Source organism: Gracilinanus agilis, chromosome 5 (genome assembly GCF_016433145.1).
Source record: "Gracilinanus agilis isolate LMUSP501 chromosome 5, AgileGrace, whole genome shotgun sequence".
NCBI lineage: Eukaryota > Metazoa > Chordata > Mammalia > Didelphimorphia > Didelphidae > Gracilinanus > Gracilinanus agilis.
In genome coordinates, this window is record NC_058134.1 from 131,931,731 (window position 1) to 131,952,642 (window position 20,912).

Below are 20,912 nucleotides of genomic sequence, written 5' to 3' on the forward strand. Positions count from 1 at the left end.
GATTTAATAAGCATTCACTTAACTATATGCTATCCACTGTGCTAGGCACTGTGGATACAAAATAGAAATTTAATAGTTCCTTCCTTCTAGGAGGGAAACAATTAATTAAGATATAAAACCATGTAAATAACAAAGAAGAAATCAAATAGTAGAACAATTCTTTGCTCCACTGCCCACTGGCCCTGCATCCTCCCACCTCCTAATCAGACACAAATGGGGGCAGCCTCTATACCTTCTAGGACAGCAATGGCGAACCTTTTATATATCATGTGCCCAACCTGCACCTTCAAACTGCCTGTGAGCCCCCCCACATTACCCCAGATAATGGAGGAAGGAGGTGTTCCATCACACAACTGGACGGAAAGCTAGAGCATGAAAAAAATGTGCTCAGGTGCAGTGGAGAGGGGAAATGGAGCAGCCCACTCTGGCACTCTGGGGCACCTGTGTCATGTCTTTGCCAGCACAGTTCTAGGGTATGGAATGGGCTAGGCATCTCCTGAGAAAAAATTAGAAATAGAAGGGAAACTGTCAATCAGTATATGTTTAGACAGGAAACTGCTGATATTCCCTCCTGGCTCCCTTCCTAGCACAAGTAGAGCTTATTTAACCTCTTGTTGCAATATATCATCTGCTTAACCCTCTTAGCTCAGTGATGGAGTTATTAGCATTCTCTAGAACTAATCCATTATTAGATTGGCATTATAGTACCAGTGCATGAGTCCCCTTGACTCTCCAGTAGCAGCCTATAACTTGCCTCTCCTCTCCACTGGCATTCAGGAATACTCTATACCAGGGGTCGGCAACGTTTGGCTCTTGAGCCATATCTGGCTCTTTTGAGGGCCAGATGTGGCTCTTTCTGCAGGAGCCATAAAGTCAATTTTTTTCAGGCGCTGTTACAGGAGCCCACACTCTTACAGGAGCATCCACTGTGAGCACTGTATGGCTCTCACGAAATTACATTTTAAAAAATGTGGCATTTATGGCTCTCACGGCCAAAAAGGTTGCCGACCCCTACTCTATACGATTCCATTCTCCCCATCACTCCATCGTGTACCACCATTCTACCCCCTACAATGTAGCTTCTCTTCTTTTAATTCCTGAGTTTTTGTCCCCCTGACATGGTCTCAGTACCATTATAAAGCCCCTTTCGGATTTTTCCTCTCTTGATCCATAGCTGCCCTATTATAGGAGCACAGGAGAATGGGAAGCATCTTTTGAGCTGAGTCTCCATGTTCAAACATATGCCTAAAAAAAGAGGATGATTAAATGTTTGATGACAGTAGGAGTAACTAGAGCATCATTGATATTGAAGGCATTGCTGGGGCTTTAAAGGAGCACAGAAAATTCATTCTCAAAAAGCTGATATCTGAATAACAGATGGTACCTAAATCTGAATAAAATGAAATGTGAAATAAAAGGCTACTATTTAAAGAATGATGATAAGAAGTAAAAGCACATATGTTTGCATTCCCTCTCTTAAACATTGCTGTAAAGAAAAAAAAAAGGATCATCTTAGACCTTCACTGCAGCCAAGAAAGGTATAGCAACCAGGTTAAAAAAAGGGTTGGCAGCCTAGGTCCTTAGGTCAGGATTAGTTCTTGGATTAAATCAATAATGTTGGAACAAAGAGGAAGGAGTCCAAAGTTGGGGGAGTAATCATCATTGCAGTTCAGAGACTGGAGGAAGGAACAAATCAACAAAGATGAGAGAACAGGCAAATTCAGATGAGAAAGCAGATAGGAAATGGAAGCCAAAAGGCAAAAAACAACAACAACAACAACAACAACAAACAAACAAAAATTCAACAAAACCCAGGAAAGCTAAGCAGAGAAGGAACCTGAGAATCAATCGATTATGTATGAAAGGACACAGCACCTGTGACCCAGTCAGACTATTTGAACACTGAAAATCTCATCTTTCTTATCATGAGTTACATGAGTCATGAAAAAGGTTGAGCCAATTGGACTCACTGATTGATTATTGGTTTGAAGGAGCCTTAGATATAATTTAGCTCAATTATCTTTCTGCAGATGAGGAAATAGAAGCTAATTGACCAAGGGCAAATTATAAGATGGTAGAGGTTATTAATATCTCTAGTTTTAGATATTAGTCTTGCAGATTAATTACCAACTATTGTAATCAAGATAAAGAAACCCCCAAAGTTAGCAGCCAGCTTTCTCAAGCTTTCCATTTCACAGATAAAGAAACTGAGACAGAGATCAGGAAGCTAGAGGATAAAGCCATATACTAACTCTAGATCCAGTATTTTATCCACTACACCATACAACTGCCTTAAATACAATCTCCACAAAATAGACCCACTTTTAAAAATTACTTAAAAGGATATGAACAGGGCAACCAGGTCACACAGTGGAGAGAGAGCCAGGTCTGGAGATTAGAGGGTCTGGATTAAAATCTAACCTCAGATACTTCCTAGCTATGTGACCTTGGGCAAGTACCTTAACCCTAATTACCTAGCCTTTGAAACCAATATATCATATTGATTCTAAGATGGCAGGTAAGAGTTTTTAAGAAAGGATATAAACAAGCACTTTTCAGAAACAGAAATCAAAGCCATCTACAGTCATATGAAAAAATGGTCTAAATCACTCTTGATTAGAGATATGAAAATTAAAACACCTCAGAGATATTACCTCATACTTATCAGATTGGCTAATATAATAGAAAAGGAAAATGACAAATGAGATGTGGGAAAATTAGGAAACTGATATATTGTTAATGGAGTTGTGAACTGGTCCAACCATTTCAGAGCACAATTTAGAGCTATGGCCAAAGCCCTACAAAACTTTATACATTTTTTGATCCAGCAATACCCCTATTAGACCTGTATCCCAAGGAGAATTTTTTAAAAGAAAAAGGGGAGGAAGGAAAAGGGCCTATTTGTACAGAAATGTTTCTAGCAGTTCTTTTTGAGTTAGCAAATAATTGGTAATAGATGAATATCTATCAATTGAATAGCTGAACAAATTGTGATATATAATTGTGATGGAATACTTTTGCACCATAAGATGATGAGTGGGATGTTCTCAGAAAAACTTGGAAAGACATATCAGCCCATGCAAAGTGAATTGAGCAGAACCAGAGCACAGTACACAATAAGGGCAATATAATATGATAATCAAATATGAATGATTTATTCTCAGTAATATAATGATCCAAGATAATTCTAAAGACTTGTGATGAAAAATGCTTTTACCTTCAAGAAAGAACTAATGGAGTCTAAATGCATATCAAATGAATTTCCTTTTTTTCCCTTGTGTTTTCCTGCCTTTTCCCAGCGTTTTAAAACTGACTAATATGGGACTATATATTGCATGACCATACATCTAAAACCTATATCAGATTGCTTGCCTTCTTATTAGGGGGGGGGGAACAAAAGGGTGAGAGAATTTGGAACTCAAAATTTAGAAAAACAAATGTTAAAATTGTTTTTTACATAAAATTAATAAAACAAAATATTTGAAAAAAATAAAATCACTTGTCTCTACTGTTTTCTTACAAAATTTGATTTCTTGATCAAGAAATAGCAAGTAAACTTGTAAGTGTTAAGTACCAATTAGAAACACAAGTCTTTGTTGTTATTGCTGAATTAGCAACATCAGCTATCATCTCCTTCCTCTTTAACCTTTTCCTAACTTCCCTGTTTCTACCTTGGGTACCATCATTCTTCCAGGAACTCATATATCCAACCTCAATTAATCTCTACTCTTTTTTATGTGTTTGTCTATTGACAAGTCTTGTTGATTCTACCTCTAAAAACATTTTGTAGTATCTGCCTGCTCTTCTCTACTCAAAAGACCACGGCCCTACTTCAGACTCTCTTGACCTTTTACTTAGATTATTCTAGTAGCATCTTAACTGGGCTCCTCTGCTCCACTCCATCTCCACACAGCTGCCAAAGTGATATTCCTAAAGCACAGATCTAAGCTCATCTCTACTTCCCTCTCCCTTCCCTCCTCCTACTCATAAAGCATCTCTCCAATAGAATACAAATTCCTCTTTTTGGAATTAAGAGCCCTTCACAATTCAGCTCTAGCCTAAATTTCCCAGCCCATTACTTCTTTCATGCACAATATGTTCCAAGAGAACTGGCTTTCTTGCTGTTCCTATATTACGTTTTATTTCCTGCCTCAGTAGCACAGGATATCCCATAGGTCTACATTACAGTCTCCTTACTTCCAAGTCTTAAAATGTTTGTTTTCCTTCAAAGTACACCTTAATTGCCATCTCCTCTGTGAAGTATTTCCTGATTCCCCTAGCTACTAGCCCTCAAATTATTTTGCATTTATTTTGTATTTTCTTATATGAGTAAATGTTATTTTTCTCTATAGAACTGAAGCTTCTTGAGGGCAAGAATGTATCATTACTACCCTGTATAATATTTTATATTTGTTGATAGGAATATTTGGTTTGTTTTAGAGAGTAAAGTCTAGCACTTCTGGGGGCAGCTAAAACAAGAAGGAAAGATGGGAGAGGGAGGGGAAGAGGAAAACAGGGAGAGAAAAAGAGGGGGGGAATATGAATCAAACTGGATAAGAATGATAGAGGCCATTGAGTAATTGAAGAGCCTCCAAGACACAAAAGATGAGCACAAGACTGCTTTAGTTCATGGATTACAAGTAAAAAAGTAAGCAGCTAAAACTATGAATAGATAATTTTAGAATTCTTGTTCAAAGATGGTCTTAATGACTTATATAGAAAGTGTGAATGAATACAGAGAAAGTCACTTGGCAGAAAGTATTGCTACAAGAGATTTATAGTCAGATTTGGGTTATGTCTACATACAAGTAATGAATAAACCACAGCATAGCTAAATTATTTTGTACAGAGCGCATAGCTGAAAAAAAAGCACACCAAAATATATGTAGGCATCCATCTCTCTCTATGTGTGTGTGAGTATATCTTGTAGCCCCTTCCACTCTGTTGCAATATAATAAGCAGTCCTCTGTCACTGGTTCTGACTTCAGGAAAAATATAAGTAAAAAACAGAATTTCTTAATCCTAATCATCATCTTTCTTTTTTCTCTTTTTTTTAAAATCCTTACCTTCCGTCTTAGAATCAATACTATGTATTGGTTCTAAGGCAGAAGAGTGGTAAGGGCTAGGCAATGGGGGTCAAGTGACTTACCCAGGGTCACACAGCTACGAAGTGTCTGAGGTCAGATTTGGACCCAGGACTTCCCATCTCTGGGCCTGGCTCTTAATCCACTGAGCCATCCAGCTGCCCCCTTTTCTTTTCTTTTTTCCTTTTTTTTCTAGTCATCATCTTTGAACAATTCTTAAATTATTTAATTTTAATTCCTAAATATCAACGAGAGAGACAGAGACAGAGGAGGGAGGAAGGGAGGAAAATAAATCGATGAATAATTAGAATACTTTGCTAGATAATTAGGAAAGGCAGTAGAAAAAGGACACCTGACTCCAAAACCATAGCTAAGGAGTGATTAATGTTTTGCCTCTGGGTATTAATATCCAGAGGGAGCACTTCCCCCTTTTAAAATTCAGAGACAATTGTCCCAGGACCACAAGCTGTTCTTCACCCAATTATCACTCCCCTACTCCCTGATAAAAACATGATGAGACTTAAGTACTTAGGTTCTCTATTACTGTGCCTATCTCCTGGGGATACCTCATGACTCCTATAAGGCTAAGACCAGCCACACTCTGGAGAAGTGCCTCTCTATCTCCTGGCACAATTCTCCAATTTTAATAAACATTTATTAAGTGCCTACTATGTTCCAGGCACTGTGCTAAGCACTAGGAATATTTAATAAAAGAAGTCTTTCTTCAAGGAACTCACAATCTAATTGGGGTTAGGGGAGGTGAGGCAACACTCAAAAAGAGGCAGGAAATGGGTGAGGGGAAATCAGGGGAGATCAGATATGGGGACATCTCATTCAATGGAGTTGAAACCAGGAAGGATAAGAGATGTAATGTATGGTGTAGTTTTTGTCCTCTATAAGAAAAGGCATTTTTTAAAAGACTTTGGGAGGTGTTTAGCATTCCACCCTACAGCCCTCCAATCAAAGAGGGAGGTGATGTTCATTAAGGCTTGATTTAGTTCAAGGTGATGAAATTAGAAGTGATGAACTTAACCTGCGAGGGGCATCTTATCTGATGGAGTTGAAATCAGGTAAAGCAGCAGCAGCAGCAGAGTAACAATTTCAGTGGAATACACTTCTCTGCACAGAAGATGGATGGTATTGTGCTCCCCATTCCCCTGGATTCTCCTTTCCTTTCCACAGGGTGGGAGGAGCAACAATTTTTGCTTCATTTAAAAGAATTTTTAGTTGTAGCTCTGACCAGCTCTATTGGTCAGTGGGATCATGGGAATTGGGATGATTTTTCATTCATCTTATTTGCCAATAAGATTAGTATTGTGGACTTTATTGTAGTATGGCTCTAACAGAGCTGAGAGTCTGTCATTCTTTGAAAAGATGCAATGTGGTCTGAGGGTGAATCTCTATATGCAGAAACAATTAAGGTATAAACTTTGGGGGGGATGCTATATCTGGTACTTTATTCAAGGGGGTTGGCTTCTACTGAAAAAGCTATAATTACTGACACAGAAAGGAGAAGGATATAGTTGGGATCCCCTACTAGGGCATACATTGGGAGTCATGTGCCATGAACTGCTGAGAGAACTCCAGCTAGAATATGCTTCAGAGAATAGAAGAACCACCCAGACCTAATAGCAAACCACAAAGCATAATGAGGTTTTAGAATAAGAAAAAAAAATTATAGGCTTCAAATATATATCACCCACTTTTGTTATTATGTATTGTTATATATATATATAGTTATATATAAAGTTTTAAGAGCTTTTTATTTTCATTATCTCCTTTAATCCTCAAAACAATCTCACGAGGCAGGTACTACAGCTATTTTTCATTTTGTTCAGACACGTTATTTCATTGTTGAAGGTAACTCTCAGCAAAAAAAAAAAAATCTACATTTGTGGATTCACAACTATAATGCAACCTCAAGTCTTCAAGTTGTCTCTTTCAGGTCTACTGAGATTATTTTACCATTTTATATATGAGGCTACTGATATTCTTCAAAGAGATGAAATGATTTGCCCAACATTATACAGCCAGCACCTAGATTATCAACTCAATTTTTCTGACTTTAGTTCCAGTGTTCTTCCCAGTATAGTGCATTATCTTAGTAACAGTAGAACCATTCTTTAGAAAATCAGGAAACACTTATTGGAGAACCCAGAGAGAATAGGGAACACTATAGAAAAGAAATCTTATAATTCCTTTGTTAGAAAATAAATAGTACTTTTTGAATTTCTTTTTAATAAATTAATTTCTATTATACTGACTATCATATAGTATCTAGCTGTATGGTGATATGGCTGGGGAATTGGTAGACTACTACTGAATGGAGATATTTTACCCAAGTGGGTAGGTAGGAGTTTGAGCCAAGAGGCATGTGACAGTCTAACAATGTATTCTGGACTTTGTGTAAAGAGCACCTCTGACCCAAAGATTAAACTTTTTTTTTTAGGTTCATTGACACATCTCACAGGAAAGGTTAGGTTAAACCCATAGGTTAGCAAAATGTTTTCTTTCAGTTTAAAAATTAATTGTGATGATAGCCATATTTATTATCTGGTAGGTAAAAATGATTCATTTTAATGTGTGAAAACAATTCCTCCTTAGACACCAAAATCAATGAAGTGCAAAATGATAAAAATCAAAACTAATTGAGTTTTTGAAGGTCTCTTTTAATATGGAAAACAATTTTCCAGTGTTAATTTTCTTGATATTTCCCCAGAATATTGATCAACAGGTATATAAAATAGTTTGCACATCTGAATGCAAATAACGTTTTCTTTCACAAATTCTGTTTTCATCAGAAATGCTGCAACATCAGCAAGAGAATCTAAATTAATTATTACATGCAGTTTCCCTGAAGTTTTCCAATGGACAATTTAGAGAATGGAAAACAAAATTATCCTGGTTGATCTCCAATGGAAGAATGATTTCAAATAATTCAACTCTGGTACATCTTTAATGGCGTTAAAAAAAAAAAAGACTATATTTCAAGTTACCTTCTATTTTCTTTGGGAATATTCTGAAAACAAAATCCCACATTATAAGTAAATACTAAAATAATTTCTCTCTCTCTTCCTTGAAGGTATTCGAAGGTATTCGACTTTATTCTTTCATAAAAATGATTAAATTCCTAACTATGGAACTTTTTCTTTGATGGCTAAAATTCCTTTACAGCAATATGACAACAAAATAGGACATATTTTAATATGCACTAGTACCACCTAAAACATTTTAAAATGAACATCATTACATAACTAAATAAAATCCAGATCACATTCCTTCTCCAAAATTAATACTTTTGTATTCATTTCTGCCAACAGTAATACTTCCTTTTTCTGAATCTAAGTACTACTTAATGCGTCTGCCATTTATGTCATTATTTTTTTCACTTTTTTGTTTTTTTTTAACTACATGTAAAATTTTTTTTGAGAATTTTTTTTTGATATTTTGAGATTCTAATCCTCTACCTCTCTTCCCTTCCCCATCCCTGAGGCAATAAATAGTCAGATATAGATTATATAAGTGTTTTCATGTAATACATATTTCCATATTCTCCACATCATGATAGATACATATCACATGTGATAGATACATATCACATATACAATAAAAAACTCATGAAGAAAATAAAATGAATGATGGCATGCTTTGCTTTGTAGATTTCAACAGTTCCTTCTTTGGTTATGGATAACTTTTTTTATCATGAGTCCCTTGACCTTATTTTGGAAACTTATTTTGCGAATAATACTTTAGTCCTTCACAGTTGATTACTGTACAATATTTCTGTTACTGTATATAAAGTTCTCCTGATTCTTCTGCTTACATATTAAGAACTAATATTTGGGCTGATATTTAAAATGTCTTAACCCCTTTGCCTTAAGGTGTTTTAAATTCTATCCTAATCTTCCCTCCCACTCCGGAACTCCCAAGTTATTTTCAGAATATATTTAGTACTTTAAGGTAATAGCTGCTTCTTTTGGTTACTGAATGTGTATGACCCTTGGACTAGTTATCAGAAACTACCTTGTATAGGCCATCCACATGAGACCCACCTGTTTCTAAGGCCAGCTACTAAGGGTACTGAATGTGTGGTAAGTCCAAAGATGAATCATGGCTTTAGAAAGCTTCCTTGTGAGCACAACCATAGTGTTGGCCAATTGGCATCCCCCAAAACTTAAGGCAAGTTAAAAGTAAGAATTTGTTGTTGTTACATTAGAGATAAGGTTTTTTCTTCTATGTACCAAAACCATCCAATCACTTCTGCCATCAAACACTGTTGCCAAAAAAAATCACTACATTTGAACATTATCCTTGTCTACCCTACTACAGTTTCAGGAACTGAACTATAACAACAAGAAAGCATCTTTTGGATGCAAGGTATCCAACAATAGACATCCAAGTTAGGAAAGGGTGTAGAAATCATGACATGTAAAAATAATTGAAAGAAGTGAGGTTTTTTAGCCTAGGGAGAAAAAAAAGGAAAAAAAAAAAGTAGACTTCATAGCTTTCTTTCCATTTGGAAGAGCTGTCCTGTAAAAAGATATTAGGCTTGTTGGTCTAGAGAACAGAACTAAGATCAGATCAATAAATAGAAATTACAAGGAGAGAGCTTATGGTTCAATACACAAAAGAGCTTTCTATCATTTGAAAAAGATAAACAATGTAATGGATGTCATTATAAGACAATGAATTCTCTGTCACTGAAGATTTTCAAAGCAAAGACTAAATGACCATCTTTTAAAGGTGCATAAAAAGAATTTCTGAACTATGTAAAAATATCAAAGTAGACAATTTTAAAGGTTTCATTCAATTTTTTTTCTGATAGATTATAATTTAGTGTGAAATATGAAGTACCAAGTCAATTGATATGCTATATTTAATTTTTTTTAAAAGGATAACTTTTTACAAAGCCATCTATTTTCTTTTTTCTCCGATGGCAATCTGTGAGAGGCATCTGGTAGGTTTGTAGCATCAATTAGCGTAAAGAAACTTTTCCAAATGCTATTTATACCCCCGTTGTTCTACTCAAATTGCTTATTTTTAAAAGAGCAGGGACCTGCATGAATCACAGTGGGAAAGAAGTAATATTTGATAAATTTACAAGGAAAAACAATTGATGGGCAAAAGATTTTTCTTTTGACTGATTCTGTCTTTTTTTTTAATTAATTTTTTTTAAACCCTTACCTTCCATCTTGGAGTCAATACTGTGTATTGGCTCCAAGGCAGAAGAATGGTAAAGGTAGGCAATGGGGGTCAAGTGACTTGCCTAGGGTCACACAGCTGGGAAGTGTCTGAGGCCGGGTTTGAATCTAGGACCTCCAGTCTCTAGGCCTGGCTCTCAATCCACTGAGCTACCCAGCTGTCCCCAGACTGATTTCTTCTTAATTGACCATTTGCTTGTCTGCTTTTTGTTGTTTCAAGTCACGTCAGACTCTCAAAGACCTCATTTAGGTGTTTCTTAGCAAAGATATTGGAGTACTTTGTCATTTCCTGCTTCAGTTCATTTTACAGATGAGCAAACTGAGGCAAACAGGGTTAAGTGACTTGCCCAGGGTCACACAGCTGTTGTGTCTGGGATTGGATTTGAACGCAGGAAGAAGATTCTTCCTGACTCCAGACCTGAGGCTCTATCCACTGTACCATCTAGCTGTGCCCTGCTCGTCTGCTAAGGGCATTTATAATATCTTTAACGTTAGTCTATTTCTGACACCATGTGTGGTCTCAGCCTTTTCCTTTTACAGATGGCCAGGTTTACTCCTACCTATTCAAATAAATTTGGACCTTTCCCCTTTTCTTTGATTCCTCCATCTCACTGACGCTACTTAGGACAATTCTATTTTTTTTTTCAACATGTTTCATTCTATGTTTCAGAAATTCTATTTTTATTTCAACATTTTTTTAAAAAGCACCCGCCAGATTATCAGAAAAAGATGTTTTGGCTCACTTTTCTAAGCAGAAGGATTGAAGTACAATGGAGTGAAGAATGCTGAGTGTAGTGTCAGAATACCTGATTCAAATCTCATCTCTATTCCTTACTACCTATGTGACCTTGGGTAAGGCCCTTCACTTCAAGGCTTCAATGTCTTCAACTCTAAAATGGGGGTTAGAAAAGGTGGCCTTTAAGATCCCTTCCAGCTCTAAATCTGTCATCCTCTGTTTCTTCTTCGTTCACCTTTTTTGGTATATAATTTGCTCTATGGAAAAAAGAGATTGCTCAGACCCACCCAGATACCCATCATCAAAAACTCCAAATCTCCAAAAGCCATCTCTTCTAACATGACTACACAGAATTCTCTGTGTCACATAATCTACAAATGATCGTGTTGTCTTGGTCTGATTATTTTTAATGAGAGGGAGCCTACTACATCCCAAGGGAGCCTGTTCCACTTTGGAAGGTAGGTAAGCACAGTAGAAAGCAACATGGTGGATTTGAAGTCAAAGGAGGTTAGTTTGAATCCTATCTCTTTCCCTTCTCACCTTTGTTACTACCAGCAAATCACTTCATTTCTCTTAGTTTCTCATTTATAAAAGCAGGAACTGGACTACTGAAATATGTGGATATTCTTGATGATTGGTATTGGTAATGGTAAGATACCGAGGTTTAGTTGGTCCCTTGGTGACCCACAGAGCAGGGCCTGAGGGCTAACCTACCTAACCTCTGAGGTTCCTCTCCACTTTAAATCTATGATTTTATGAGAATCTTATATTCAGCCTAAATCTACATCTCTAAAGAGTGGGACAGCCATGGGCTAAAACAGAAACTCATATTCACTTTCCTTCTTTTCTTTTTTTTTGTAAGTAATTTATTATTCACTTAACTTTAAACATTAACAAAACCAATTAAGCTTATACTTACAGCTAATTAAACTTTAAAAATGATCATCGACTTACATATCACTTCTTTTCTATTCCCATTGCGATTCCCTCAGTCAGGACTTAATCATCTCTTACTTTAATTATCGGAATACCTTTGGAACTTATCTCATTGCTTTCAACCTTTCTCCAGTCTAATTCATCATCTCTGCTACTGCCAGATTAATCTTCATGAATCATCTGATTTTATTATGCCACTCCCCTGCTCACTCACCTTTAATGCCTCATTACCTGTAAAACTGAAGAATTGGAGTAAATACCTACAAGATTAATTCTAGGTGCTGTAATTTTCATGACCCTCAACAATCTGATTCAAAACTAACTTTCTAGCTTTATCTTTCAGTATTTGTAACCTGATCCCCCTACTTCCTCTTCTTTTTTTGAGCTAGTCCCACAACCTGGTATGTCTTCTAGTCTCCTCAGCTTTCTAAATAAAGCCTATTGATTCTGCAAAATCCAAGTCCCATTTCTTCCATGGCTGCCTTCTCTATCAAGTCTTCCAGCCTACAGTGAATTTTCCCCTCCTCATTACATACTTTATTATTCCTTGTGTAACTATTTGGCTCTCCATTGTTCACTACCTTGTAATGTCTCTTTTACTATAGGTTAATAGTGATATTTAATAACTGTGTTATCATCTAACTTTTCATGTAAGTATAACTAACAATTAGAACTGACAAAAATGGGAAGGGCTGCCTCGGTAGATAGTGAGGAAGGCCATCTAATGAAACCTACTCAGGGGTGTTGTTGATAATGGCTCCTGTTTGGTTATAAGAGGGATTGGATGATTTCTGAAGTTTTTACAAGTCTGAGAGCCTATAAGGCTGTGACTTTGTGATTTTGGTAGGGCAGAGACCTGGTTTTATACTTCTTTGTAGCCTACATAGCATCTTCTTCCCTATTATGCATGCATCTAGGTCCCCATTGGTGCAAACAATTAACCCTGTAAAGCTGTTGTACTGTGTACGTGGCATATTTCCACTGGCTAGAACCAATGACTACATTGCACATAATTATAACTTCAAATAGTCCAAATTTGAATATATACAACCTCTTGTTATTCCACCTCGCATCTTCATCCCTTTGCGCTAGCTCATCCCTGGAATGTTCTCCCCCTCTCCCTTCTCCCTCTTAGAATCTCTGGATTTCTTTAATATTCAAATTCTGCAAGAAGCCTTCTCTAGACCCTCCAGCTTCTTCCCCTTGTATGTATCTCCTACACACCTTCTTATATACCTGTCATCTATCCCACTGGAATGTGAACAAGGAACTTGTTTTTGCTTTTTCTCTGTATCTGTGTGGTACTTAGAATAGTGCTAGGCTCAGAGTAAGTGCTTCACTAATACTCGATTGACTGATAACAGATGATCAATAAGTATATGATGAATGAATGATATGTACAGTCTAGTTTCCCTCCTATGGAAGAATCAACTGTGTGTCAAAAGGAGCAATAGATACATGTATGAAAAGCCTAGGATTCTCCATTCAGTATTTACAGTTCCCAAAGCTTGTCCAAATCTCTTTGGCCCAGGGATCTCTTGACATCAGGTTTAAGTGATTTTCTGTGCTTCCTGATTTTTGTATAAGCTGAAAATATCAAAAGAATGGCCTTTTTTTCATCACCATGGTGTCTCAATGCTCAAACATGTTAGGCTAAAAACAAAACACGTACGTGGGAAGAAAAATTGCTTTCCATCTCCCACACAGACTTAGAAACCTGAATAATATCCAGGTGGCTGAAGTCCTGCTCAAATACTATAGAGGAAAGCAAGGGGGAAGTCTAGGATCAGGCAGCCTTAAGTTCATCCTTCTAAATAACCAAAGGTTTAGGTGTTCACCAGTGGCTAAGTGAAGGCCACAGCCTTAGTCAGACTGTAAATGGGCTTGATTTTATTCCTTGCTAACAGGAGCTAAGAAGAAATGATACAGGGATCAAGAGCCCTGCTTTCTTTTCACATCCCACCCAGATGGAAACAAGCCTTCATGTGGCTACGTTGGAATGCCCACTTGGGGAGGGAGTTGGAGAAGAGGAGAGAATTTCTCTCTCCTTGCTCACTTAACATTTAACGCTAATGCACACACACACACACACACACACACACACACACACACACATTCACATAAAGATGGATACCTGTATGAGGAGAGGCGGTATCATTGTACAGAAGGCAGCAAGACTTGGTGTTCATCTCAGGACTTACACTACTAATTGAGGGCATTTCCTAAACTAAATTAAAGGCAGGGTAAGAAGCCGGCAGTTTCTTGATTTTTCTCATATGGCCCAAAAGCTCAGATTCCCCTCCTTGGGAGGAAACTGCTATATATTTTAGTTTAGAGCCACTGTGTACTTTGCTTTGTTCACTGGTAGTTAGAAGCTTCAGGGGGAAAAAAGCAGCCCAACCCATTCAAGAAGGAATCAGTTGTTGTTAGCCCTGTTGGAATGTCAAATGTAGGCAATCAATCACAGGGGAGGAGCACTGACAAGGAAAGAAATCCCTGGGCACTTTTTCCATTTTGTGAATTTAGATTCTTTTGACCACGAGGTAGAGATAGAATGCAAGGGCTTAGTGTTCAGGATAACCTGGCCAAGTCTAGTCTTTGCTTAAAGAAACTCACTACTGTCTCCTCGTAGCAGAGAGTGCTCAAAGTTAACAGATGGGTATTAAGCAAGCAATTAATACTTTCCTTCTGATACACTGCCAGAAATAAGCTAGATTGGATAGCAGTGGGGCCAGGAGTTGTAGGAAAGACAGGAGACAGGTCTACTGTTGCTCTGATAAACAGGTTTGATAACAGTTGGTCTAACCAACAAGGGCATATCCCTTATATCTGGTGGTTTGTATTAATTTGAACCTTATTCTCATTTTGTCATTAAACTGTGTATAAGTAGAAGTTAGAGGTTGATGGGCTATAAATATAAAGTAAAGAAAATGCAGTTTTTCATGTCCTGAATATACACTTTTCTCCCAAAAACCCTGACTGAGAGGTATTTGATTACTAAAAAAAGACTAAAATTATCACTAATTACTTAATTAATTCTAAAGTAATTAGAAGGGATTCAAAGTGCAAACAAGCGTAGCCTATAGGAAGAAGACATGACTCTTTGGAGGGCTTGACTCAAACCCTGTAATGATGCCAAACATATAACACTTCCTAAGGAAAGACAAAGAAAATGAACAGTAAGAAATTTATTTCTCCTACTTCTAAAATAGAAGCACAGGTATAGTGGAAAGAGCAATGGATTTGGAGTCAGAAGACTTGGATTCAAATCCTCAGTTTACACCAATGTGATCTTAGGCAAATCCATATTCTCTCTGACAATCAATGCTCTTATCTAGAAAGTGAGAAGTTTTCATTAGATGACTTGTGTTTCCTTCTGATTCTAAAGTCCTGAAATTCCATGGCCCTCTCCTGAGCTTGAAAACTGAAAATTGGGCTGCATGCTTTGTCTCATAAAATTAAAATTTTGGTCATATGCTATGATGAAATGCCAGAAATACCTCAAATGAGAAGCTTTCTACATGTGTCACTACCTTTGTCAGTTGTTAAGCCACAAAGGAATAAACCAGGGGGTTCTCCTCCTTTTTACATTATGATATTGGGGAACAGAAAGGGACTAAGCATGTATATGGGACCTACAATGTGCCAATTTTAACCTCACAATACTGCGAGGTAGGTTTTATGACAGTTTATCGTTGAGGATACTGAGGCAAACAGAGGTTAAGTAATTTGTCCATGGTTTATCAGATAGATGTGAGGTGTCTGAGGCTGGATTCAAACTTAAGTCTTCTGGATTCCAGGTCCGGTGCTCTAACCACCTTGCTTCTTCTAATGGAATGTGCCTTTGTCTTTAGATCCCTGCTCATTGCCCATAATGAATAACAATCCAAGATTTTTTACACTTGACAAGTTATTTAGAATTTGAAACTACTACTTTAGAGTGATATAATAGTTGAGCCTGACTCAGGCAGGTTTCTTGTTAGTTTGAGTCTAGGATAAACTAGTATAAAATGAAATACTCGAAGGTTATTTAATAGTAAACAAAAGGTTTATTTAGCCTTGGCACAGGAAGTATATTTGTTACTATAGCTTACCATGTCAAACTCAAACAGAAATGAAGCCACTAAACCACACATAAGGATCACTGCTAGTTGTATATTGACTTAGAAAACCACAAAATAACATTATCTATGTTTTATGTTATTTGCTTTGTAAAATATTCCACAATCACATTTTAATCTGATCACCAAAAGCAAGTAGCTTAGATAAAAGCACCCCCCCCCTTGCCTCCATATAGAAACCTATGTGGTCAATAGGGCATAATGGGGCAACTCGAATAGCCTTGGGACACCCAACAAGAATGAAGGGGTCTGACTCTATGTGAGTCAGTCTTTCTATATCTTTTAGTGACTAAGAAGCCATGTCGATATATCCCAGAGGCCACCAGGAAGCTGAAGCTCAAGTCTTAGACCCCTCGACCAATCAAGTTATAGGAACAATTATATGTCACTATGGATTTTGAAGTGTTGTGGATGGGGAACTGCACCCCCTCCCCAGCGTGCCCCAGGGGTCCCTCCCCCTTACTTACTGGCATGGGAGGGACGACTCCCCCAATTTCCTGGCGTGAGATTGGTCTTTAATTGGACCAATCCTGTGCTAGGGAGAGGCCACGCCCCCACTTCCAGGCACGTGATTGGTCTATATAAGGACCAATCCTGCACCGAGGAGGGGGGCACTTTGAATCTGAGGAGATTCAGGGTTTAACTGGGGTAGTTAATTTCAGCCTAGGGGAACTCCGGTGGGTTTTTTTCTTTAAATAAAAATTTAAAAAGATTAAAACACAGATAGTTTTCTTTTACCTCTTCATCACCTTTCAGGAAAAACAAACAACTCACCAAATTCATATGCTGTAAGGTAAAGGGCAGAGAAGGAGTGGTCTGGTCAATAGTGATCCTGTCATTTGTAATAATAATAATAATAAGATAGCCTGGACCCTTCTCACACATGAGTCACTAAAAGCTTCATGAAGATTCAAGGGAAAGTAGAGCCAAGACAAGAAGATGATAGGAAGCAGTGATTTGAACCCCACTCCACAAAATCTTCCAGACGGATTTTTTTTAAATGAACCACACTGAATCTTGATGGGGAAATTAATTTTAAAAAAATCACAGTGAGACATTTGTGCAGCCTAAATGGACAGTGGGAGATAGGATGATCCTCAGTTACTGGAAACTGGGGCTGGCCAAGAAAATACCCTATGAGCTTTCCTTCATCAAGGAAGAGAGTTTGAGCTAAGGCAAGAGGAGACCCCACAATCAGATTTGTACCAGATCATTGTGAAGGGAGCAAGGGCAAATTAACAACTCCGTCGCCTACTATGAAGGTCCAGGTACTATCCAGGGTACATTGAGAAGGACACTAGTATAGGGAGCCCTGAAGCGGTGATACAGTAAGTTCAGGAGCCAGCAGCAGCAATAGCAGTATTGTCGTTCAGACCCCAGGCTTAGAGCAGGGCCTCACTTCTAGCATCTAGCTCAGTCTTCAAAGGAACAACCAAAATAGGAATCCCAGACCAAATAAGAATGTATAATTCTACAACTCAACTTTCCTGAGTGTTACCGGAAAAGGACTTGAGTCCAGCAGTAGTCTACACTTACTCAAACCCAGACCCAGGTTAGAATCTCACAGAACATAGATGAAGGGGGAAGCAGACAGAATTTGCTTTAAGTCAGACCACCTTGGAACACGGAAAGTTTCCAGGTCCCTGGGCTCTGCTATATTTGAGATCCTGGAATAGCATAACATTCAAAACTTTCAAAAAGCAGCAACCAGCCACACTAGACTTTTCCTCCAGAAGTGCCATAGAGCCTAGCCCTAATGTGAAGTCCAAAGTCAGGAAGTAGTCTGGATACACACAAATCAAAATCCCTCATGCAAAATTTATTTTTACTAGACCATATTAGAGAACACATTAATTCAAAGCTAAGCCTCCTTCATGATCTAATTTGGTATCTACTCACAATAAAATCGTAGCTGTTTTTTCAGATTTAATTGTATTAAATATGCATTCCTATTTTGGGAAGAATAAGGAAGTCTTTTCTGTCCTCTCATATTCTAAAATCATATCATGACCACAGTTTAAGAGTTGAAAGAGACCTCAGTGGTTATCTAGTTCAACCTATTTATTTTACTTTCAATTTTATTAATTTCTTCTTTGATTTTTAGGATTTCCATTTTGGTTTTTACCTGAGAGTTTTTATTTTGTTCTTTTTCTAGTATTTTTAGTTGCATTCCCAATTCATTAATCTCCTCTTTCTCTTTTTTGTTAATATGAGTTCTCAGGGATATAAATTTTCCCCTAAGTACTGCCTTGCTGTATCCCATAAATTTTGACATGTCAATCTCTTCAATGACATCAGTAATTGTTCTAATTTTGGAGAATAAGATTATTTAATTTTCAATTAATTTTTAATTTGCCTCTCAATGTACCTTTATTATTATAATTATTATTGCATTATGATCTAAAAAGTTACATTTATTGTTTCTGCTTTTCTGCATTTGTTTGCAATGTTTTTATACCTTAGTACATGGTCAATCTTTGTAAATGTACCATGTGCTGCTGAAAAGAAGGTATATTCCTTTTTATCCCTATTTACTTTTTTCCATATATGTATTAACTCTAATTTTTAAAAAAATTCCACTAACATGTCTTCTTTCTTATTTATTTTTTGGTTTGATTTATCTAGATCTGATAGAAGAAGGTTGAAGTCTCCCACAGGTATAGTTTTACTTTTTATTTCTTCCTTTAGCTCTAAATAGTTTCTTCTTTAAAAATCTGGATGCTATACCATTTGGTGCATACATGTTGAGTGCTGATATTTCTTCATTGTCTATACTGCCTTTTATCAGGATGTAATGGTTTTCCTTATCTCCCAACTTATTTATTTTAAAGATGAGTAAACTAAGTCCTGGAATATATAAAATTGGGAGGATTAGCTGATACTGATGAAAGAGATAGGCAATATTAATAGACTAGAGATGATTAAATAAAAATTCAAAGGAGGTAAATATAAAATATACCAGAATTCAAAATATAAGTGTTTCAAAAATAAGAAGGATGATAATTAATTTGTCACTAATTTGTTTGAAAAAGACAGTCTTGGATTACAAACCCAATACAACAATAACAGTAGTGTTATGTAAAATCTAAAAAAAAAAAACCTAATGCCATCTTGGACTACATTAAAAAAGATATAAATTTCAGGAATCAGGAGGTGATATCTCTTTGTCCTCTAACCTGGTCAGAATATATGTAGAATGCTGTGATCAGTTATGGGAGCCTTGGTTTCAATGATATAATTAAAGTGGAAAGTGTTTAGAGGAGAGTTTCTTTTGAGTCCATGTCATATGAGAACAGTAAGTTGAAGGAAAGAGAGATTTTAAACCTTAAGAAGAAGACTAAATAGGAACATTAAGGGTGTCTTCAAAAATCTGAAGGACTATCATGTAAAATGGGGATTAGGTTTCTGCTTTTTGGCTTCAGAGGTCAAACAATAATGGTTAGAAGTTGCAAAAAGACCAATTTAGGCTTCATGGCAGGAAAGCTTCCTAACAATTGGATTTGCCCATAATAGAATAGGCTTTGCTGGCAGGTGCTAGGATCCTTCTCAATGAAAATCTTCAGTTGGAAGATGATTAATCAAGGATTGGGTTTGTTTTTATGGAATTTTTTTTTAGTTAGGAGGTTTGGCAATGTGGCTACTGAGGTCTTTTCCCAGTTTTAAAATTTGAGAAGATGTGCCCTCTAGTTGATTTTTAGAGTTGAGTTCAATTAAAAGCTGGGAAAGACCCAGATTCCATGACGCAGAAAGGCAATTTCATAAAGAAATAATGGCCAGGTAGGGAGGAACTGGGGGGAGGAAGTGCTCCATCTGATAATATTGAAGTTAAAAAAATTATCTTTGCTAAATACTAAGTTCAGTTCTGATGATGATGAAAATAGTATTGATCCAATTATTTTTGCCTAGTATACAGTCTAATTGTCCTGCTCTAGATGTCAGTGGTCAAAATCCAGATGCTCAAAACTAATATTTTTTGTCATTTTTGTTATTGACTGGTCTAAATAATATCAAAGTAGAAAAAAGAAGCTGCCAAATAGTCTACTAATATGTTTTCCTCTTGGAAACATTTGTCTGCTGCAGCTTTGCAAGCAGTATTTCCACTAGGCCAAAATATTATTTTCTCATCACAACTTGGCTATAAGCAGTAGATATTAAGGAAGAAAATGAAAGTTTATTATCTGAACTCATTACCTAAGCATCTTGCCTCTGTCCATACTCTGGAATTATTCATATAGTTTGGTTTGGAAGGGGAAGAGGAATAGTAGGAGGGAGGCCAGATGGGCTGCTAAGCTGAGTCAACCACTTAGAAACTTCCTAGATGATTGTCATGGTAGTACTGATGGCAAAAGGTCCACCCATCCCATTAATTCAATCAACCATTGATAGCAGGGATTGCAAAGTACAATGTGTGTCCTATGTTTCATGTGGTCAGCACAGACAGTAAATACCTATTCATATATAGCTTGGCCATGCTTATGTATTCATAAGGATGTATACATAAGGATGTATTCATAAAAAGGATAGTGCACAACAAAATGGTTTAAAAAACAAAGGGAGAAATGTGCAAATAAGTTCTTGCTTTTTAAATCAACTATTTTTGTGAACTTTTTGAGTGCATAGAAATAAAATTGAAATTCATACTAATTTTATAGATCTTATTCTATAGATTGACAAATTGGGACAGGTAGAAAACCTACATTTAAAGTCTATGTGATAATCAAGGATCAAAACTCCTACTCATCTTCTTTCTGGTCATCTAATCTCCCACTATAACCACAAGAATCCTTTTGTTTTAGTAGCTAGTTAATACAAAACACAGCTATATTCAGAATTA